At 51.9% G+C, this 18,103-nt stretch overlaps 2 long non-coding RNA genes across 2 annotated transcripts; one reads left to right on the plus strand and one right to left on the minus strand.

The window, feature by feature from the left end:
* Positions 1–7,211: 7,211 nt before the first annotated feature.
* Positions 7,212–11,415, plus strand: LOC116659814. Its single transcript, XR_004315176.1, has 3 exons — positions 7,212–7,417; positions 9,447–9,513; positions 11,308–11,415. It is a non-coding gene; the product is annotated as an uncharacterized LOC116659814 (long non-coding RNA).
* LOC116659812 lies at positions 9,532–16,472 on the minus strand. Its single transcript, XR_004315175.1, has 3 exons — positions 15,856–16,472; positions 15,598–15,725; positions 9,532–12,148 (listed from the first exon to the last, which is right to left on the minus strand). It is a non-coding gene; the product is annotated as an uncharacterized LOC116659812 (long non-coding RNA).
* Positions 16,473–18,103: the final 1,631 nt, after the last annotated feature.

Here is an 18,103-nt window from a genome sequence, read left to right on the forward strand (position 1 = left end):
CCCTATGGGTGGGGAAATGGGGCCAGGGAATTTTGATCGTTCCCTGACAAGCTATCCACTGCTGATCCTTGATTACCTTTAGTAATGGGGAACTCGGTCGGGAACCCAAGTTCTGGGCTTGGTGGTGGGATTCAAGGACTTGAGGAAAGTCCCTCTCTGGGCCTCAGTCTTCCCCTCTGAAATACTGGGGTGTCTGTCGATTACCCTAGTGATCAGATCTTGCCCCAGTGGAGTCCAGCATGAATATGTTATTGTAAGCAGGGTACTGGTGGCCAAGATAAGTAAATCAGGAACCTGGCCTGGCTCTGGAAAGTAGGTCCAGGTGGAAGGAGAAAGTTCTTTTTGTTTTGTTTTGGGTGGGAGAGGGGAGGGGCAGAGTGTCAGAGGTGGGCGCGGGGCACTGTGGGGGAAGGAAGCAGAGAGCAGCTCTCCGCTGGGTGGTCAGGTGTGGGTAGAGGGGCTTGGAGCTGAGGGATCATTCTGAGAAAGAGGACCTTAGGACCCTGTCTCTGCCTGGTGTGGAAGCTGGGCAAACCCGGACAGCTGGGCTCCCTACACCACAGCTACTCGCGTTAAAGCCGAGTGCCCCCCCAAGACCCCAAGTGAGCTGATATCACCCATGCCCATTACCAACACGTAGCCCCTCTTCAACCTCATCTCCCCCTCCCCTCGCCCTCACGCGCCCTGCTCCAGCCACACTGGCCTCCCTGCTGGTCCTTGAATCCACCATGTTTCTGACTTGGGGCCTTTGCACCTGCCATTTGCTTTACCTAGAATTATTTTTCCCTGTGTGTCCACATTGCTCTCTGCTTCACTTCCTTCTGGTCTCAACCTACTTGTACTTCTATCAGTGAAGCCTCCTCTGTATACAATGTCATCCCCTGGTCTCCAAAACCAGCTGCCTGCAAGCACTCCTGGGCCGTCAGGCATTTGCCACCCCTCAGGTCGAGGGAGCGGTTTCTCTCCTTTTAATCTAGGCCGGCTTTGGACGCCTTCCACCAGTAGAGTAACACTGTGTCCATCCAGGCCTAGCCTTTAAGACTTTCCTTTCCTCCCTCTTGAAAGCCAGCTGCCACAGAAGGAGTCACACTCCTGAGCCATCGTGCTATGAGGAAGTCCTCGCTAGCCCGAGAGGGACCACTTGACGAGGGAGAGATGCTCGGTCAGCCCCAACTCTTCAAGCCATCTCAGATGAGGTACAGGATATGTGAGAGGAGACGCTGTCTTGGTCAGAGTTGTCCCAGGAGGCTCCATATGGAGCAGAAGAACCAGCCAGCTGAGCTGAGCCTGGACTGCAGCACGGTGAGAAATACCAAACCAACATCTTTGTAAATTAAGACATTTGAGGGTCTATTGTGCAGCAACCTAGAACTGAAACACACCCTCCCCCTGACACACCAGTCCCCCTGCTTCATTTATTTTCCCTATAATTTTCTCATCTCATAGCTCAATAAATATTTTTGGAAGGAGTGCTTGGTGAATTTGCACAGTTATGTGCAACACAGAACCAAACCTGCTCATGCTGTGTTTTATCACGGAGCCCACGGCCAAGCCCGGGATGCCACCAGCGTCGTGTGGAGCCTCACACCACGTGAGCACTTGAGGGCTGAAGGGACAGCTCTCCCTTCTCATCTCATGACCCCTCTGTGGCACACATTCACTGAGGGCAGCACAGAACAAAATCACCCATGACATTCAAGTGGTGTCTTCTCTCCCTTTCGTTTGTGGAACTGGTGGTGAGCTATCGCATGTGTGTGTGACATGTCTGCACTGCACATATACAGATACAAAGATAAGGAAGGTTTTAAGATGCCCAGACGTTGTAGCCACCCAGCCTTCTTCGAGAGAATTCCTATTCTCAGTGTCCTGGGATTCTCGAGCGGTAATTATCTCCCAGGCCTGCCGGGAAGGCCAAGCTTGATCTCAAAACTAGGACTTGGAGAGCCCAGATTATATGCAGCATCCAGGAGCTTGTTAAAAACCCAGCTGTCTAGGGTCCTCCCCTGGGAATTCTGGTTGAGTAAGTCAGGGTGGGGCCTGGGAATCTGAACTTTCATCCAGAATCACTATGCAGAAACTATTCTAGGAGAGTGAGATGAAAGAGAATAGACGGTGTAATTAAATCCCACCTCGATGTCCATTGCAGCCAGGCGCAGCCATGTGACCGAGTTACGGTGTGTGGTTTGTGAACAGAAGTGAGATGTGCAACTTCCAGGGCGAGTGCTAAAGGGAAAGGAAGGGCCACCTCCTCCCCTCCCCCACTCCCGCTTTGCCCCCACACGGAGGCGGTGGAGCGCGGCAGGGCCACGTTGCACAACCCCAGGGAACACCGTTCTCCCCACATCCTATGTGAGTGGCTCAGGGGTTGTGCAATCAGAAGCCAGTTGGTGAATCATCTCTAACCCTGTGGATTGAAGCAATACCCAGGGAGGCCTGAGCAGTGAAGGGGAAGAGCCGAGTCCCGCAGCACCTCACATGGAGCAGCCATTGCAGTCATGGGCCGCCCGAGCCTGGACTGTCACAGGAGAGAGAAATAAAATTCTCTTTTGTTCTTGTCATGCTTATGTCTGGTCTCTGATGGAGCAACTGACTATAGTCCAACAAACAGACTGCACAGCCTTCCATTGCCAAGAGTCCGTCCCTCAGACACTGTGGGGTGCGCTGGCCAAGACCAGGTCTTTCTTTAAACAGCCATGATTTTGGCAGCAAATCCCACCTGCAGAGTCCTGTCGACTGCACCCTGGCGCCCAGAGGGGCTGGCAATACGTTGTCGTGTGTGATAGCATCCATCCACCTCAGGACTGTAAGCCCCAGCAGGGCAGAGATCAGACCACTGCTGTGTACCTGGAGTCCGTCACAGTCATAGCTCGGCAAATACTAGGTCAAAAGGGGAGTAAATGAACACGTGGATGACCCCAGCCAGTGCTTGCGGCAGTGAGCATTGCTCGGCCCACGGCCAGGTGCTCGAGCTGTTCTGTGATCTGGCTCCGTCCAGCCTCCTGCCTCCTTCCTCTACAGCCTCTTCTTCCCCATGTGGACCAGCAGCTCCAGCATCACCTGGGAACTTGGTAGAAATGCAACTTTGTGAGCTGCACTCCAGAAATCCTGAGGGAGGAGTGCAGTGATCTGTGTGTGTCTTAATAGAGTTTATGGTTTATGGTACTTTTATGTTCACAGCAAAATTCAGTGGAAAGTACACAGATTTCTCACAGACCCCTCCCGCTATACATGCATAGCACCCCCAACCATTATTAACATCCCCCACCAGAGTGGGACGTTTGTTACAAATGATGAACCAGCATTGATTCATAGTCACCCAAAGCCCATAGTTTACAATAGGCTCACTCTTGGTTTGTACGTTCTTTTTGACAAATGTACAATGACTTGTATCCATCAATATACAATCATACAGAGTAGCTTCCACAGCTCTAAAAATCCTCTGCTTCATCTGCTCATCCCCTCTCCTCCTTAGCTCCTGGCAACACATGAATTTTTTACTGTCTCCATAGTTTTCCTTTTCCAGAATGTCACATAGTTCGAATCACACAGCATGTAAGCTTTTCAGTTTGACTTTTTGCACTTAGTAATGCGCATTCAACTTCGCTCCATGTCTTTTCACGGCTTAAATAGCTCGTTTCTTTTTAGGGCTGAATAGAATTCCGCTGTCTGCATGGACCACAGTTTATCCATCCACTCACCCAAGGAAGGACATCTAAGTTGTGAGATTTGTGTTTTCCCACACTGTCCAGGTGATTCTGATGCCAGCTAGCATTCTAGAGTGACTGTTTCCTAATCCTGGATACCTTTCTTCTCACCTCTGCCTACAGCAGTCTTGCTCATATTTGGAAGGCACTGAAAATGCCAGCCCTTTGAGAATGCATCTCCAGACCCCATCTCCAAACCTCAGTCTGAACCGATAATTCCCTGGGGATGCTTTCAGGGCACATTTGTCCCTGGGCCCATTCTGGCTGAAGCTGCCTGCCTCCCCGACTGGAATGTGAACTCTTGCAGACTGGACCAGGGCTTCTGTATCTCCCCAGCTCCTCGTTCCAGGATGGGTTTTCAGTGGTGCACAGAAAATGCTGTCCGCTTGAACAATGCAAAAAGGTAGCCATCTAGGAAGCACATAGACACAGACTCACAAGCAAGCAAGCAATGTGGCAGAGCAATTTTTATCACATTCCCAGGAGTGACATCTTACAAACACATGTCTCTCCAGACCAAAACCCATTTCTGAAAAAAGCGCTGATAAATTTATCTCCTTCTAACGGTAAGGCAAGGAAAAAAATTAACATAAATCCAACAGTAGCCAACTGCCTGCTCTGTTTTTGCTTTCTCTATCTAATTATGGCTCATCACCCAGGTCAATATGTGCAATTGTCTCAGCTGAAGACAGCAATGCTCAGAGATGTTTAATAACTTGCTCCTGGTCACACAGCCAGGGATTTACTATTGGCCCAGGGACCTGTGACTAGAATGCTCTTCGCCTGTGCCAGTCCCCTTAGAGGAAGGACCCAATGGGGTGAGAAACAAATGTTTTGCAGGAATGGACTCTTCTGCCCATATTTGCCCCATTTGCAGAAAAGGTGGGGTGCTGCCTTTTTGGGGGGCACCACATCTCAGGCAGTCTCAGCCAACGGGAGGCACCATGTGTGGCCGCTGCAGGGACAAGCAGAAACATTTGTCATTCCACAGGCTGTTTACTGGGTCAGGCCTTATCTGGTTAGATTTCAACTCAGTTTATAAGTGGAAATCATAAAAGCAGTGAAGTGTGAGTGGGTAGGCCGCTGCCCGCCTGCAGAAATAAGCTCGAAACTCCAGGAACGCTGCAAACAGCCGGGGCAGGCAGCGTGGAGAAAGAGCAGGGACCCCGCTGATGTCTGCCCCCGAGTCCACATTCCTGCGTCCTTGCGTAAGCACCCCCTGCGCGAGCATCGTGCAGAGCACGTGGACATACAGGGTCCGGACTGGTGTTTAAAAATGCCGCCAGCTCTCCTGAGCTGGAACCCGGGGCCTCTTTCACTGTTCTATACTTCTGTTTCCTCATCTGTGTGGACAGTCGTGGGATCTACCTCTGGGTGGCTGTAAAGATTCGGGGACATAGTTCATGTCAACCACTGGCCCCATGCTTGCCCTGGCGCAAACTCAGTGAGTTTCCAAGACTGCTTTCTGCACAGGGTGTGATGGGACCGGGGTGTTCACACAGGCTGCTTCCAAATCCTCACAGGAGAACAGGGAGGAAAGGATGGTTCCCAAGGCTCAGGAGAGAGCAGCAGAGTCAGGGCAGCGCTGGGAGGTGAACACACACCTCCTAAGCTCGGGCCACTGCTGTTTCTCCTCTGGGTTGGAGTTGGTGGTGAGGGGTTGCTGTCATTTGCTCCTCTCAGACTCAAAAACCCACATCATGGTGGCCCAAGGCAATAAATATCTGAGATCTGCTGTCAGGTCAAAGTCCTTATTTGAAATCCGTGGGCCACGTTTTATAGGAGACATAGTCCAATGTCTCTTTTGACTCTCCGCAGGGCTGTGAGGGAGGTGACACTTGGGGGCATGTCAAGCAGAGCACGCACTTGCAAACTTGAGTTCAGATTCCAGATCTGCCCCCAACAATCTGCTCGTCGTGGGGCAAATTTCCTGCTGCCTCTGAGTCTCCACTGTTTCCTTCCCTACAAAAGCAGAAGAGGAAGAAAGACCCATTTCTTTAAGGACCCACAGAATACACACAGCCCACTAGGGATAGAGCAGGGTGGATGGAGGAGGTGCTCCCAAAGGGTGACCAGTGCTCCCCAACTCATGCCAAGGCAAAGAGACTTAGTGCCTTACCTGAGGAACCGCCCAATGGTAACCTGGTGACCCCAACGCCCTCACCCCTCACCTGCATTGCACCAGCCTCTGCCCTTGGGAAGTTTCCATCTCCCAGGGAGAAAAGAGGCAGCTCACAGGTGGCTGAGATCCAGGTGCAATCAAAGCCCCTGTAAAAAGGTACAAGTGAAGAGCCAGAGGGGACAATCCCAGTTTGGAGAAAAAGGCCAAGCTTCCAGGAGGAGGCGGCGGCGCGAGGTTGGGTCTTGGAGAATTAACGGGCTTGGAGGAGTGGGTGCGCTAGGCCCTGGCGTGTTGGAGCCTTCCGGGAGCGGGATAGCTCCATGGTGTGCTCTGGGGAGGCAGGCAAGGCAGGACTTGGTCACCACTGATGGCTTTGGCAAAGCTGCCCTGGGAGCCCAAAATACGCATCCCTGTCTCAATTCTTCCATGTACCCTTCTTCCCTCCTGGTTCCCAACCCCTATCTCCCACCCTCTACTGTCCTGGTGTCCTTGAATTGACAGAGGAAGCAGCAGGCCCTGGGCCCCGTGGGCCGGATGCAGTGTTATGTCTCAGGTATATCTACAAAGCTCTGAAAAATAAAGGTCAGGTCAGAAAAGGGAGCGGCGTGAGATCACACGGATGGCGAGGAGGGGTCAGGATGTCAGCTCCTTTCTCTCTGGTCCTCAAACCCAGCCTCTTTCCATTACAACACGCTGCCCTGAAGGCTGAGGAAGGCTGTGCTGGAGAGAAACAAACCTCCAGGAGGAATGAGAGGGGTCGACCTCCTTAATAACCGGCCAGTGGGCTGATTAACAGCCCAGCACCCACCACTGAGTCTGCCCGTCCGCCTCTACGGGCTTTGGCTAGCTCGGCTTAATTCTCACTGCTGCCGCCCAGTCCGGGAGGCAGTGCTGTTATAATTGGCCTCTATTTCTCACCAGGAAATTGACACATAGAGTTTAAGTGACTTGTCCAAGGGCACATGGGTCACAGGAAGTAAGAGGTGGGATTTAAATCCGGACAGCCTGGATCCAGCTCACTGCCCTAGCCAGAACGATGTGTGAGCTTGGTCAGGCTGTGCCCTGCATGGAGGTGCACGTGGAGGCTGAAGTCCAGCTCCAGTTCTGCTCTCTGGGCTGCTTCTGCTGGCCCGGGACTGCCCGGAGGAAGGGGCACCTTCATGTACCTTACACACGAGGACCGCCAAACCGACCTGTCCTCCTGGGAACCACAGCTGCTGACCACATTGTGGCTTTTGTTATTTGCATGATTGATTTTTTAATGACCTTCCCAAAGCCATCTAAGCACACAGATCAAAACACAAAGTGCATAGAGGCTGGGAAAAGGTATTTAAACACTACCCAGCTCAGACTTTCCTCCTCCAGTAGACGGAAGTGAGCCCTGGAGCCGTCTTTCCAGCGGGCGGCTTGGCAGGCCCATCTGGGCTGTGTGTCCACACTGTTGACCTGGCAGCCCCTCTTCTAGGAACTAGTCCAGCTGAAATGTTCATCATCCTTGGCCAAGGTCTACTTGGGAGCACTGCGTGTAAGAGCAGAAAATTGGAAACCCACCCAAAAAACCATAAAGAAGAGATGGGTCAAATCAATTACGGTAGGTTCGAGTTTGGAGTACCCAACAGATTTCTAAATGAAGGCGGCAGATACGCTTGTTAATAACAGTGAAAGTGGCAGAAGCTCTACCCCACGTGTGGGATGTTGAGCATACCTTGAGACGGTTTGGGCAAATAATATTTTAATGGAGGTGTATGTGTTTAATCATCGTGTCGAAGGCAGCAGAGAGTGGGGTTAAGTCCAAGCCTGCTTGGGTGGCAACCTCGGCTCCCGAACCAGCTGGGTGAGTGTGGGAGAGGATGGGGGAGTCACTCGACTTCCTGTGTCTCAGGGTTAAGGGCGCAGACTCAGAGCCGGGTGTCCTGGTTCTGCCGCATCCTTCCTGTGTGAACGCTCGCTGTGCCTCAGTTTCCCCGTGTAGAAATGGGCATGTAGTCTGCGTGCCATGGAGCTGTTGAGGGGATTAAATAGGTGAAACCATGTGACACTTTCAGGCCTGAAGAGAAGTGAGCCCTCAGGGGTTTCAGTTATGCTGAAGCCTGGAAGAAAATGCTAGAGAAACGTACACAGCCAACGTTGTTCATCAGTTGTCTCTGATGGTTTACAGTTGAACTTACACGTTTTGTATCACTTGACATTTTTGGAAAAAAGAACGAATTACACTTGCAGTTGGGAAAAGAAATAATTGATTCCAAAAGAAGACACTTGCCCACGGCCCTGCCGGAGAGGTCAGTGCTTCCTTCTGCCGCCGTCCCTGGATTCACCCCACTAGGCTGCCGGGCCTCCCTGCCCCTCACCCCCAGTTCCCTGTGCCCACCACTGTTCTAGCCCCCGGGCTTGTCCCTTTGCAGATCAGCCTCCCCACAGCCCCAGGAGCTGTCTAAGACAGGGATTGCATCTAATGGATGGCCCTGCTCTCCAGGCCTGGTTTAGGGCCTGCACAAAGAAGGTGCCTGAGGAGAATTTGCTGAGTCCTGGATCTGGATAGCATCACCCAAGGGCTTAGCGGAGGAAGGTCCTTCTACAGCCTGACAGTAAACACGCTCCCTCCTGACCCCTTAGGAATGCTCTTGGCTCTCAGACCCAAGTCAGGCCCGAAAAATGAACACTGTGTGTTAATTACACAACAAAACAGTGTGTTCTGGACTCAGCCTCCAGGCGGCTGACCCTCTGGGCGGCCATGTGGTCCGCCAGCCGCTGCAGAGCTTGTCCCCCTGGAGGGGACCTCTGCCTCCCCCCTCCAGCCCAGCCTTCTCCAGGGCCTCCAGGGCCAGACGGCTGACCACGGAAACCAGGGGCCCACTTTGCATATTAAACAGGAAGAGCTGTCTTTTCCAGACACACGTGCACGCGTGCGTGTACGCGTGCACACACACACACCCACACACACCTCCCCCCAAACAAAATAATGTAAAAAAATTGTAAAAGAGAGAAAGGGAAAATGTCCCCATCCTAGGTGGACTCTCTGTTTAGCTTTTTCCCTCTCACTTTAGAAAGACACAGATCCTGAGGAATATCCCTCTCTTGTAATAGGGACAAGCGAGCTACTGAGGACAGCGGGCACTTGGCCTGGGGACCCCAAGGGGTAGCGGGGGTGGGGAGGCCTGAGATCCAGCATCCCATACCCAGGGGCGGCCAAAACCCTACTCCAGCCACCTTCTGCCCTGCGGGAGATGAGCCTGGTGATGCCAGCATCACACTTTTCTAGCAAAAATCCAGACAGCTGGATTTTTATGACATATTTTGATTTTTTAAATTGCTGTGGGAGATGGAACACAAAGACAGGAAGGAACAAACAGATGTTTGTGGGCCACATAAAGCCCCTGAGTTCACAATTACCAAAGCTCCTCCCCATTTTACAGATGTGTAAACTGAGGGGCTACAGCTTGCCAATGGTCATTAAGAACGAGTGAGAGAGCCAGGATAGAGGCGTCCGATCTCCGAGTGCAGACTCTTCCCTCAATTCTGCCCTTGAGGCCAAGGGTCTGTACTCCCAGGGGCAGGGTCTTTCTGGAGAGGAACCAGGTGCTCCTGCTTCCGCTCCATCCCCCAGTCCCATCTCTTCCCAGGTATCCGTGGTGACAGCGGGTGACCAGTGCTCGTGCATCAAGTAGCCGAGGTTTCCAGCCCCAGGAGGTAAGGGACTCTGGCTTTTACAGAGACACTAGGGTCAAGGGAGATGGGAGCTTCTCTGAAATTGGAAGTCAAGGGCAGGCGGACCAAGCTGGAATGCCAGCTCTTCCCCTTCCCTGCTGGATGAGTGGATAAGTGACAGAGCCACTCTGGGCCTCTGCACTCAGGTTTAAAATGTGGAAACACACGAGGTTGTAGGCATGCTCAGTCACATACTGTAAATAAGGCCCCGGGGTGCGAGCAGGTGCTCCTTGGTTGCGAGAATTCTGGGTGGGCCAGGCACGGCCCTGGCCAGAGAAACCCGAGTCCCACGCGGTTCTAGGAGGTGGATCAGTGCTTCATGACTGGTCAGCACCAGGAGGAATCCTCCCCTTCACGTTGAGACACAGTAATCAGGGCTTGGTCAAGGACTGAGGACAGAGACTTGTTCAGAAAGAACAGCTCAGAGCTTGCAAACTCAGCTCCCCAAAGGTGCAGGGGAGGGGAGAGGGAGCTTGATGGGGGAGGCTTCAGGCCAGGTGGAAAGGGCACCGACCCAGGCCTGTCTCTACTTCAAATAGCTGTGTGACTTTGGGAAAGTCACTTAACCTCTCTGAAACCTAGTTTTCACAACCACAACAGGGAAAATGCATCTTGCAAGCTGGTGGCAAAGAGTAACAGAGAAAGTAGGTGCCTAAGAAATGTGACTCCCCAGGTGGTCCCAGCTCCTTCGCATCCTAGTTGCCTGGTGTCCTCATAACTCCCCGCCTGGATTCCTGTTTGTGTCTGAATAATGTTTCCCAAATGGTAGTCTTTGGCATCTTACATTTATGGTTTTTGCCATAATCCAAGCACATTTTGTAAGATTTATTTCTTCACATTAAAAAAAAATTTAATGGACTCCCTTATATAAACTGAAACATAAAAATTAAAGGACAACGTTGCATCAGCGTTCTTAGTTGAGAAGCCATTTTGCAGGTCATAAACTGAAATCATCAGTAAAAAATAAACACAATCAAAAGCAAACGAGGTATTAAATTCAAGCTGAACACAGCTGCCCGGGAAGGTTCTGAGCACAGAGGCTGCTTTTTCCTTGTCAGAGAAGTGGTAATGCTGACACCGAACTGAGACCTGCTCCTTGACGGAAACGGGAGGATTTAAGGAATTAATCTGGGAATAATGTTTGTCCTCTGCGGTTTGATCTTATTCACCGCCTTGAACTTGATGTCGGGGAGCCCCAACCATATCTCCGTAGGCAGAGGCCTGTGGGCCCAGCAGAGGCTGTGCCCGACCCCACCCCTCACCAGGTCTGTCCTGGGCGACGGGAAGTGACCACTTATCAGGAGGGGGTAGTTCTGAGGGCCCTTGGGAGGGACCACAGACTCCTCCAACTTTGGGGAGGGGCCCTGGGAGGGGACTTCGGTGCCGGCCTCTGGTGTGGCCTATGGTAGCCAGGGCGAGAGGGAGACGCTGGGACGCTGGTCACAGGAAGCATGTCTTCAGGATGGAGACGGGACCAGCGACCTTGAAAATGGTACTAATCACAGCCCAGACACAGCCATCGCTGCTCTGACTGGAGGTGATGATAACGTAAAGCCGAGAGACCCACTAAACGCATGCTCCCCAGCCTAACACTTGTAAGAGGCCTCCCAGGCAGAGCTTTGATAGCTTTCGTTTTGCTCCCAAGTGGAATTAAGATAATAAAATCTCCAGCCTTTCTCAGGTGTCTCCCACGTGCTAATTTAACTGTTTTGCAGGCTTTATTTCACTCACTCTTCACAGTGGCCCGCGAGGTCATTATCATTCTCCTTATTTTAGGTCTGAGGAGAGGAAGACTCAGAGAGGGTGATGAGAAAGCCAGGGTCACCGTCTCTAGGATCCAAGGCCAGGATTCAAATCTCTGACTTCATGGGGTCCTGCCGTGGAAAGTGAACAGGTGTGGACTGGCTCTTGTGACCCAAAGACATAAAATGAGGGACAAGGGTAGACATTGTCCAAGGGGCAGCCCAGGATTCAAAATCTAACAGAGACTCCGGAACCCAAAGGCACAGAGGCAGGCTGCCTGCTGGGGCCAGACCAGCTCCACTGTGGGCACCAAGACCGAGGCCCAGCCTGGGGAGGGTCTCCATTGTGACCCTGGGTGCACATCCACGAGGCACGGGCCAGGCATCACCTCCCACGCTGCTGGCGATGCAGTGAGTTGGGCCTCCTGATTCTGACTTTACAGACTTTACCACAGGTCCAGAGACACGAAGTCACCTCCCAGAGTCACCTGGCCACCGGGAGGCTGAGTTGAATTCAAATTTGTCCCAGAGAAGAGACTTGATACTACACATTCCCTGAGTCTAGAACAGTCCCTGGTGCCCAGCAGAATGAATGAATGAGTGAATGACTTCCGCTTTCCCTTGCTGCATCAAGAAAAGGTACACGGGGAAAGGCGTGCGCTTGTCAGCAGTGGCGGTCTCCGGCCCACGGGCTCCTGGGTGATGTGTTCACTTCCCTCCTCGCCTTTCCTGGCTGCTGTGAGTTTCCTCCGATGGCTACACCTGGGCCTCGCAACAACAGGCACGTGCAGTGTCTTTTATTCTTCCTGAGCTGCTCCACTCAGGCAGGCCACCCCAGGGGAGCCAGGATCCCAGGGCAGAAGCGTTTTCTAACACTAAGTGGAGAGAAAGAGCAAATAGAGACCCTTGGGGCACCACTGCCCTGTGGGCATGGCCTTGCCTCGAGGTCTGCTGCAGAGACAGCCTGGGACCCCAGAGATCATTTCCCACCCCTCCCCCACCCCGCTCCCCACATCTGCTCCAGCTTTATCAGGGCAGGTCGATGGGTGGACTTGGCCCCGCACGGGCCTGACCTACTATAGCCTCGCTCAGAGCCAGCCTGGGGAAGGCCCGTCCAGGCCAGACGGTGCCGGTGTCGAGCGCTGCTCTCAGCAAAACGGAGAAGTAGGTCAGACTTGGCGAGGAGGCCCTAGCTTCCCCTCTTCCTTCTTACCTCCCTGGGGCTCCTCATTCTGGGCTCTCCGCCCATCCCCATTCTCCCATGTGCAGGGACCTTCCCACAAAGACTGAGCCCCATCAGTCTCATGGGTTTGGGCCCCAGGGGACCCGTGACGAATTCTGTTTCTGCTACTTGTTTGCTATGTGGTTATTTTTTATTTACTCACTCCGAAGCTCACTGTCCTTGAATGCTGAATGGGCGTAACAGAGCCCACGTCACAGGAAAGCTAAGTGTGTGGTACACAGATCTCGCGGTTGAGTGATTGGCACAGAGTAGGTGTTCACATTTTGAGTGCTAGGTACCCTGCCGGGCAACATACGTTTTTATTTTAACACCCTGACTCAGTCAAAACCCTCATCACTCAAAGTGACTCATCCCAGCTAGGAGCTAGGAGATCAGTGCAAAACTAATTCTGATTAAAGTGTGAGTGACGGAGAGCGCTTAAATAAGGACCCAGACCCTCATTCCTAAGTATTTGCATTTTCAAATGCTGTAGAAGTCAAAGAGATGTCCCTTCATTTATTTAGGGAATATTCATTGACCATCTAATACGTGCGAGGCATTTGACCAAGTGCTGAAGTTGGGATGGCATAAAAAAGCCAGAGTCCTTGCCTCAGAGCAGAAGCGCATGGTGGATGAAAATAACCAGCAAGGTGAGGGCAGATAAACTGCTGCTGGAAATCAAGGAAGGCTTCATGGAGGAGGTGGGTTTTGTAAAGTATGTGGGACCTGGTGTGTAAGTGCACCTACCCACCCAATGACTGGTGACAAAAACCCAGATGTTCTTCATAACTTCTGTCTCTCACATCCCACACCTGGTCACCTGTCAGCGGGTACTGTCATCATTTCTGTCTTCAAAACATCCCTCAAATCCAGCCATTGCCCCTCCTCCGTCAGCCATGTACCATTTTATTCCCAACCTTCTGCTGGCTTCAGACCAATTTAGAATAAAGTCCATCCTCCCTTTCTGGCCCTACAAGGCCTTCCAAGACCCTGCCTGTTATTGGCTAAATGTGTTCCCTTCCCCCAAACCCGTACTTTGAAATTCTGACTCCCAGAACCTCAGAATGTGACTATATTTGGAGACATGGTCTTTAAGGTAAAATGAGATCATTAAGGGGGTCCCTAGTCCAATATGATAGTTGTCCTTATAAGAAGAAGAGTTTAGGACACAGACACACAGCACACACACAAACACACAAACACACACACACACACACACACACACAAGACTTTATGGAGGCACAGCAGGGAGAAAATGATGATCTACAAGCATGGAGAGCTGCTTTAGAAGGAATCAACCACACTGACACATTGATCTCAGACTTTGAGCCTCTGGTCTGTAAGACTTCAGTTGTTTAAACCACCGAGTCTCTGATGCCTTATTCTTGGAGGCCCTGGCACACTGGCACACTGCCCTATGACTCTCCCCTTTGCTCTCATCTCCAGACACTGGCCTCCAAGTTCCTCCAAATTCACTGATTGTGAATACTTGTGCCCCAGGGCCTTTGTACAGGCTGCAGTACTCTGTGCACTTCCCCCAGCATAGCCACAGAAAGATTAATCTGGAAGCAGAATGTAGGATGCATTAAAGGAAAAAGTTAAATGAATTTAACAGCTATTTACTCAGCACCCACCCTGTACCAGGCCCTGGGCCAGCTCCAGAGCTGCGCAGATGAATGAAGAGGTTTTGCATCCCCTGAGGAGGGAACTGGAGTCCAGGGAGAAAGCAGAACGTTTTAGATAGTAAGAGAGGTGGGCTGGAGAATTTGCAGAAGAATGAAGAAGCCAAGGGGCCTGAGGTGTCCTCCAAATCTTGGGGAGTGCTTTGGAGTGAACACATCCCCTCAGAATTCACGTTGAAGTCCTAACCCCAATGTGGTGATATGTGGAGGTGAGGCCTTTGGAAAGTCATCCAGGTTAGATCAGGTCTTGAGGGTGGAGCCCTCATGATGGGATTAGTGCCCTTATACAAAGTGGAAGAGACAGGAAACTCTCTTTCCACCTTGTGAGGACACCTGTGAGAAGGTGGAAATCTGCAAACCAGGAAGAGGGCTCTCGCCAGGAACCTAACCTGCCTTGATCTCGGACTTCCCAATTGCAGAAGTGTGCGGAATCAACACTTGTTGTTATAACAACCTGAGCAGGTGAAGGCAGGAAGAGTGAGGCCCATGAATGGGTGTCGGGAGATGCAGTTTGCATCCCTCTTCTGCTGGTGTGACACTAGGCAAGGGGTTGCCTGCTCTGGGCCTCAGTTTCCCCATCTGTACATATCAGGGTTTCTGACCTGACTATAGGAGATGACTTCGCCTTAGCTGACCAGCTCTGAGGCCCCAGAAAAGGCTAGAGCCTGCACCCTATTGGCTGGGAGCTGCCGGGTAGCACCCTCCAGGGCAGGTGAGAGGGAGGAGGGAAGGCAGCCCCAGGCAGGGACCTCACAAAGCACTTTTCAGGAGTGCCTGGGGTCAGCACTGGAGCTGAGTCCTGCAGGATCTGGCAACCACGGGACATACATTCCCCTCCTTGGTTAAATATTTGCCTGCTTTGGCCCCATCTCAGAGGAGTTGGACCAGTCAGCCCAGCCAACACATTTGTACGTGGCCTTGAGCACACATGGGCTTACGCTTAGGCAGCACTTTTGTTACCCAGTTTTTTATTTACCTAGAAACGGAAAAAAAGAGATACTTGCTCCCTCCCCTCCCCCTATACCCGCTTCCGCCCTACTACCCAGCTGACCTTGGCTCCACTCAAGACCAAGGTCATTCAGGCCACCCTAGTAGGGGAAAAAGCCACAGGTCCTCATGCTGAGAGTGTGGGTCTAAATTCTTGCTCTGCCACTGGGGCCGTGTGTCTTTGGCAACTCTCTTAACCTCTCTGAGCCCAGTCTCCACTTCTGCAAAGTGAGTTCATAAAGGGTTTGTGGCCTGAGCCCTCTTAGCTCACAACCATTCGCCTTCCTTGCCCTGCTCTGCCAAACTCATTGCCCTTCTAATGGGCAGCTCTCCCCCTCTGGGCTTTTGTATTCCTGTCTGGGCCACACCTGCCCTTTCCACATGGCAGTGGGCAGCCTCATGTGTGGGTTCAGATCTCCTCTGTGTGGCTTACCTGTTAGGGGAAGTTACCTAACCTCTTTCAGCCTCGAAGCCTTGTCTGGGTGATGGGGGACGAGAACAAGAGCTTCTTCTCAGGGTCGTGGGGAGGGTTAAGGAAGACGATGCTTGCGCTTCACGGTCCTGAGGAAGGACATCGGTGAAGATCAGCGTGAGCATTCATGACACCAGCCTCGCTGCCTGCCTCCGCCCTCTCCCTGCGTCACCCTGGTTGGTAGGACGCCTCCTCCTTCTTCGCCCATGCCATGCTTACCTCGAAAGGCACAGCCCATGCTGGGCTTGTGAAGAACGAGAGTGCCGCCACGGCAGACACCGGGCCTCCTGTATCTTCCAGCCTCCAGGTCACCAGCGCTTGATCAGAGCCATGATCTTGAATGAATGACTAAATGGGTGAATGAATAAATAAACTGCCAATGACCTTTCCAGCCCCGTGGGGAAGTGCTCTTGGTCTTCACCGGTCAATCCTGATCCCTGTCCCACTTTCTAAGTCATGCCCTAGAGAACAACTGCCAGGCACAAGTGCATGACAGAGTGATCGATGGACCGGACAGCTCAGCAGGACAGAGGAAGGAGGCCAGAGCGGTCACTAGGGCCAGGCCCTGGTTCGCACCATGGCGCCTACAGTGGGCGAGGGAATACCACGTACGTCTACACCCTTCCATTCAGCTCGCCTTGGTAGCAGGTTTGCTGGGCTCCCAGTCCAGGCTGGTCCAGTCCCCAGAGTTTCCATAAATTGCATCTGAGGGCTGCCGGGGATGAATTCATAGGATACTTGGGACCTGAAGCTCAGCTCCATGAGGGAGGACGCTCCCCGGCCCCGCCCAGACCCTGAGGCTGGGCTGCCACCAACCCACTTTGAACTCGGCCCTGGGGTGGGCCTGCACCACTGAGACCGACCAGCAGTTTCTCAAGAATCGTAACAAAATCCCGAGTGAGAACCCAGAGACTGTATCTCATTTTCCTTGGCACCAAGCCTGCCTCTTATTTTTTATTTTTGAAAACAATACAGTGATCACTCTTCTAACTACTTGAGACTCAGGACCCTTTGCGGTTTACTTTTATTGCTGCTTTTGTTGGCTGGACCTTTGGAAAGTAAGATGCAGATCTCATGATCACCTACCCTCAAATGCTTCAACAAATTATCTCCTAACAATAAGGGCCTTGTCTCAACGTAACCACATTCCATCTTCTCATTTCAGATAATTAATGATAAATTCCTAATATCATTTAATATCCAGCCCACAGTCAAATGTGTAGAATGGTCACCCAAATAACTTTTATAATTTCTTTTTCCCCCAATCAGAACCTGACCAAGATTCATGCAGTGTGCTCCGTACGGTGCATCGTAAGTGTTTTAATCCAGAACTGGGTCTCCTGCCTGCACCTCTTGTGTTCTGTATTTTTCCCCTGACTCTGGCTGCTGGTCAGGATCAGGCCAGACATCATGAAGGATTCCTCACACCCTAGGCTTGTTCACAGTCCCCTCATCCACCTGGAAGTGGCTCCCAGATGGGCCTGAGTGCAGCCCATTCCAGGGCGAGTTACGGCTGGTGGTGTTAGTGAGGGACACTCTGTGACCCTGTCAGCACTGGCCGTGGGGACCCAAGGGGGAACTGAGCAGAAGACAGGCTCTGGGGATGAGGCACCACTGTCACATCGGAGTGAACTCAGAGGACCTGGGCAGGTGGGGGCATCTGGAGCGCTCCTGGCTCCCGCCCACCCGCATCACTTGCCCCTGCCTCCAGCCGCTGGTGCTGCCTCACACAGCTTCTGCCTCCCGGTTCTTCTCATCTCAGGTCTGGGAAAAACCCTGGGTACCCATCCTCTAACCCTGCCTTGGTTCAGTGTAAGCTCTAGATTAACAGAAATGTTCAGTATCACGTCGAAAAGTAAATAGATAAATAAATAAAACCAAATTAGAGATACAGCATTACTGCACTTCACCGAGGTGAGTCAGAGCTTTCAGCATGACCTCAAAAGCTGAAACTGTGCAGAGAAAAAGGAATGGATTTGGCTAAATCAATCAGCTATAATAGAGAGCCAAACAAAATCTGGGAAAATAAAATGAGCTATAGTTAACCATGGTTAACTGTTGACACTTCGTATCTTCAATGTATAAGATTTAATCTGTACAATTTGTATAAATAGTAGGCATTTTTGGCTTTCGATTGAGGTATAATAAGTTACTCCAAATGAGTGGCTTGAAACAAGAATTGTTTTAAATATTTGCTATTGCTTCTGTGGCTGGACAGGGCTTGGCAGGACAGGGCTGTCTCCCTCTGCTCTGTGCTTCGGTCATCAAAGTAGAGCTGGACTGGCTACAGGACCCACCTCCAAGGTGGCCACACACCTGGCCGGCTGCCAGAGCCAGAGCTGTGAGATGAAGCCTCGATTTTCTTCCTTTCGTTCTTCTACAGCTGGTTCGTGTAACCAGAAGGGGCCTCCGGCAGTATGGGGGTGTCATGGTGGTGGGACTAGTTGCCTGGCAGCTGGCTTCCAAG

The sequence above is a fragment of the Camelus ferus genome, chromosome 25 (genome assembly GCF_009834535.1).
Source record: "Camelus ferus isolate YT-003-E chromosome 25, BCGSAC_Cfer_1.0, whole genome shotgun sequence".
In the NCBI taxonomy this organism is placed as follows: domain Eukaryota; kingdom Metazoa; phylum Chordata; class Mammalia; order Artiodactyla; family Camelidae; genus Camelus; species Camelus ferus.